Consider the following 6,000-nt stretch of genomic DNA (forward strand, 5'->3'; position numbering starts at 1 on the left):
AATCAAAAAATTTTACTTTACTAGATTCAATATGTTTTGACTTTTTCAGGTGTTTTTTAAATTTTTTGATCTTCGGCGAAGCCGATGAATCTTCTGAGGAAGAATGAGAAACATAATCCTCAGATATAACTGAATCCAATGATGAATCGGAATTCACTTCAGTCTCAGAAACAATATCAGAATTATTTTTATTGGCCAAAGCCTCTTCCATCAGTAACCTCTTGGGAGTAGAGGAAAAAGCAGGTGTTTTCCTTCCTTTCCTGCAAGGAACAGAGACATTTGAAGCCAACTGGCGAGATTTTTTAACTAGTTTCTTACTAGTTTTAACTGCACTAGAAACAGTTCTTTTTCTTTTCAAAGCTTTCTTTGAATTAGATTTATTAATTAATAAAGAAATTTTTTCCAGCATGGAGTTCATAGAAATGTCTATCATCTTTTGCACGCCTTCAGGATTGAGAGAAGGATTCAATTCTGAAGACTGAGACATTTTGAAAAAATGTTTTATTTTTAATAAAAATTAAAATTATATAAATTAATTAATAAATGAATAAACTAAAAATATAATGAACCTTTGAGAAAAATAAAAAGAATTGCCCCAAAAAATGTGACTACAAAAACAGAAATAGAATAAATATAATATAATATATAAAATACAGAATTACAACAGTTATGTTAAAACTTAAACTTCAAATAGTGTAACTAAACAGAAAGCAACACTAGATGGCGATAAAACCTTATGTGTACTTTAGGGATGTAAACAAAGTTATTTAACTTCCCCTCAGGATCGCAACAAAGTTGCGATCATACCCGGCGAGAGAAAACAGCTGAGCCAAGTAGAAAGGGCGGGAAAAACAAAGCGTAAGTGCGTAGAAGATTGACGGCGCACCACGCATGCGCAGAAGGAATAAAGAAACCAAGATGGCCAACGGAGAAAACGACATAAGTAGGTAAGACTTAGAGAAAAGAACAAACAAAGACCAAAAAGGCTTAAACTGATTAGCGATCACGGAGCAAAAGGTAAATATAATATGGAAATAAAGACACAAAAGAAAAAAGGGGGCTTTAATAAGAAAACAAGAAAAAGAATAACAAACGATATAACAAATTCAAAAATACAGGATTTGAACTAAAGGGTAAAATATTGGGGATAAAAGTTTAACCATTAGGCAATAATAATAATTAGGCAATAAAATAAAACAATGACAAATATGTACAAAAGTTAATAAATAAATAAATAAATAATAATAATAGGTTAAAGTTTGAAACAAAAAAAAAACCTCAAACCAATTACCATTAAAATACTGAACACAATACTTATCTCATTCAGAAGCAGTAAAAGAAAGAGGATATGTTATTATATGTGGGACAGTTTATAGGACATATTTTGAATCTGATTGGTTACTTTGTGTTGGTCTAATCAGTTTCCCTTTGTTATTGGTCACTGATTCTGTACTCTGTTTTAACTGTCCTTTTTCAAATATGACAGTTTCTTGTATTTATTATGTTTACTTTTAATGACTGCATTTTAGTAGTAAAGGAAAGATAAGCAAAATATGAGTCTCTGGTCTTGTAATAAAATCAGCAATAACATTATAGCTTAGAGGACAAGCAGCAGCTATTCTAGAAGAAACTTTTTTTTTTTTTCATAAACTTGGCCAGATAAATCATTGTCGTGGACTTACTTCATGAATCCTCTGTGACTGACTACAGTGTAGAATGACCTAACAGCTGTACTTGGTTACCACAGCAACACAGGAAGTCAGTCAGTGGAACAGAATCAGCAGCCAATCACGAATGAATAGAAGGGAAACTAACTGATTAGGCAGCACACACGCAGAGTGAGAATAGGTAAATATGAGCAATACCTGGTGGATACATGTGCTGATTGGCTGCTTATGACAGTTTGACACTTGGTAGCGCAGCCGCTTATGTACTCTGCTGCTTAGTAACAGAGGTGCAGCATAAGGGTTCGTTGTGTCAGATGAGATTCAGGAGATCATCACACAAAAAATCCAATGCACGCTCTGTTACCACTTAGCTCAGAATTTATACCGCATTAAAATCTTGGGTTCGTACTAGTTGCCTTTGTTCTGGGAGACTTGACTTGATTTGTGGGTGTCAGGGAGCACCTCTTTGAATGCGGGAGACTCCCGGAACTTCCGGGAGACTTGGGATGTCTGAAAAATGTACCTCTTGTTTTTTACCATCAATGGTCCAACACCCCAAATCAATTAAAGGACATTATCCAAAAATACAAAATGCACTTGCCTAAAATTCTTATCTTGCTATAAAATAAAACACGAGTGATCTGTGTGTGTAATGCAGTCAGCAAAATGTGTGTGATACACAGAGCCAGGCGATTATCTCATGTGAAATTTCAATCTGCTGAACCATAATCTTCACGACTGCTGGCAATGCTTACATTTAAATTGTATTGGGTAGTAAATTGGGGGGGAGAAATTTTATTTTTGGACCGAGACAGCACAATGTCTTGAGTGGGCCCAGCTGCCAGGGCCAGACAGTGTCTAAAAAGCAGCCCTAGAAAATGTGAAGACTAGCCACAGGTGATAGATACATAGATAGATAGATAGATAGATAGATGGATACATACATCAGATATTTATCAAGGAAATTATTGGAATACTTCTTTTCACAATATATTTTTCAGACTGTTTGTAAATATTTTGAGAAATATGCTGGGTAGCACTGTGACAGAAGTTGTGAACATACACAGATCAATAATCCTAACAGCTTTTTCACAGCTGTATCGTGTACTTTGGTTGTTATACATCATACAGTTGGAGATTTACATATTTCAATTTTCATACACAGTTTATAAGTTTCATCACATACATTTTTTCAGTGACAACCTTGCTCTATATTATTCATGTAGTCTTTTTAAATATAATGCTTTGTATTATGCATGGTAAGCTGAAGTGCACCCTTCTATCACAGTGTGCAAAAATGTCTTAGCTCCAAGATGGCCGCACCCGGTGGGAAAAGGTGGAGCTCGACCAGCCAGCTACAGTAAGAGATAGAAGATAGAAGAAGGCTTCAGAAAAAGCTGAGGTCACATGAGGATAAACAATAGCATGGTGAGTAATAACTATAATATTGTTGTTGTTTCTAGCTGTGTTATATCCCTTTAATTAAAAAAAGTAATTTATATATATATTTAATTTTGAGACATGGAGGATTTTAATTTCAGTTTTTTATCTCCCCCCATAATTTTAATGAATTATATATATATATATATATATATATATATATATATATATATATATATATATATATATATATATATGTGTGTGTGTGTGTGTGTAAATTACAACACCCAACATGTGGCTCTTATACTGTCTCTGAAAAGACCACTCAAAAAGACAGACAATTAAAGCAAAATACATTAGACTACCATTGAAGTGGTAATACGTAAGTCTGTTTTTCTCTATTTTGTATCAGCTATAAAATCCTAGGCCCCTAGGTAAACCTGTTTATACCAACAATGTTTAAATATAATTAAATATAATCTATTGGTAGTATTTGAAATCAATTAATATCATTATAGTAGTTAGTAACACACCTGCTGGTATCCTATTGCACTAATTTATTTGAATCAGAAGGTCTTTATATTTAGGGCATGATCTGTTTGTGTAACTCTCTGTTGATATTATGAAATATCTAATTAACATCATGAAATTAATTTGAAATAAAAAAAAATGATATTAATAAAGATTAGAATCAAATACACATTTTCAAAGCATTGAGCAAAATGGACTGGATAGATGACAATTTCATATGCAGAATGATTTTATTTTATACATTCTGTCACCTAATCTCAGGAGTTTAAACAGTTAACTGAAATCACTCTGGACAGATGCTGCAAGAAAGTATCACAATCTGTAGGGCTCTATACTTTTACAAACAACCTTCATGTTCAAGAACAAATATTACGTACTGATTTATGTCTCATACAAAGGAACAGTGTCAAATATCACAAACATTTATATAAAGGTTAACATGGTCACAAGCTGAATGTATGGATAATATCTCTCAATTTCTGGAAAAATAAATGTCACCTTATTATCTGACACATAACTAAACAAGGGAAATATAGGAGAGAAAAAAGAGTTATCTTGTGGCACACTTGGATAGGGAGCCTAGGAACTCAGATATATAATAGAGTAGGCATTAGGATGATAATTAATTAAAACGTAACTTTTATTAAATTATCAAAAAATTAAAAAATGAAGTGTGTGCAGAAATTAAAATAGGGTGTATTTGTTATTAATCACATGTACAATGAGGCAAAGTGCCTATTAGCATGTATCACACATGTGAGGAAAGCAAAATAATCAATTGTTAAGGTATATATCCTATGGTCTGTATTTATTTATATACAGATCCTCATGAATGGCTATGAGTTCACTAACTCAAACCATTATTAACGTATTTGTTCACATGAAATTCCTCATAACATGATATGAGTACACTTCTATTGAATATCAAATACCCCTAGTAGTGACAGAACAACTGTCATGGGTGTGTGGGAAGTAAAAAATTCATTAAAATCAGAGAACAGATAATGTGTTTGTTTGGGGCCACACCTTAAAAGTATCGAATCAAACGTTACTGTCCTTGTGCTATGAGTAAGAAAACTATCTCTCATATGCGATTTGAATTTGAGGAGTCGTGTGGTAGACAGACAATAAGTCTATGTGATTTCTACATATATAATAAGAGAGGCTAAATGCTAAATGCTTATAGACATCAAGGGGGGGGGGCAATAAAGTCATAGATGCATCCCTCAAATAAGCTCCACCAGCTAGGCTTAGTTTGACTAGAATAACAGCGTCGTCAAGCTAGTATTGTGTCCCATGACTACAACCTAAAGTGTCTATTGATTTATAGAATGTGACCGGCCGGTCTGAGGGGTAACGTGATGTTATTAATACAAGGACGATCCCTTTAGTAATTGTTTTTATATAATAAAGAGGTGGTTCCCAAAAACAAACACAATGTAAACTATATATAGATAGTCACTTCTCTAATATAGAGGGAGGGGAGTGATTTCCCAAGTATTTCTCAGATCAATATAGAGTATTTTAAGCTTCAAAAGGGGGCAAGGTATACGGTATAAACTGGTATAGTGTTTGAGCAGTATGAGTCATGTCAAACAATAGACACCGGGACCAGCGTTTATAAAGTCCCACACTATATCATTATTTGGCTCTTAAGCCGTTAAGCAATTATTAGTGCTCATTATATGTTTTCCATTATATTGATATGAAAAGGATTAAACAACTGGTGACCAGCGTAAAATACCTGTAAACCCCAATTTAATTTAAGCTAAAGTGCCAAAACGGCCAACAAAAACAATGACTACACCTCTAATAGAACATTTTGCCAGGAAACACAATAAAAGTCAAAACACCTTGAGATGGACTATAATACAGAAAGTGAGGGTACCAGCTAGAGGAGGAGACTTAAATTATATCTTTAGTAAACAAGAAGTCTTCTGGATGATAAAATTGCAGACCAGAATTCCAAAGGGCCTAAACCTGGAGTCAGATGTCATTAATTTTTGGCAGTAAATGACCCAGGGAAGACATTAATCTTGGGTAAAAATTGACCAAAGTCATTATGATAGTACAAACGTAGTGAAATTTGTTGCTTAAAAAACAGTGAAACAAGTAAATTGTTTATTAAGTTCAGGAGAATATTTGCAATAACAGGATCACCAAGTGTAATCTTATGTAAGGAAAAGATAGACAATTCATAAGAACAAAACAACATGAGAAACATATAAAGGATGTGTTAAGGAAAGAAATAAGTCCAAATAATCAAATAATAATGTAAGCTCCAGAATTAAACAGAGTGTCATCAAGCAACTAATAAATATGCATTTAACAAAATAAAATGGTAACTACTAGTGCTGGGTGTTATGTCCCAAAAAGAATTATATTATTATCTTTAACAAACACCAAATAATAACATAGTCAC

This window comes from Bombina bombina, chromosome 1, assembly GCF_027579735.1.
Source record: "Bombina bombina isolate aBomBom1 chromosome 1, aBomBom1.pri, whole genome shotgun sequence".
NCBI classification, from domain to species: domain Eukaryota; kingdom Metazoa; phylum Chordata; class Amphibia; order Anura; family Bombinatoridae; genus Bombina; species Bombina bombina.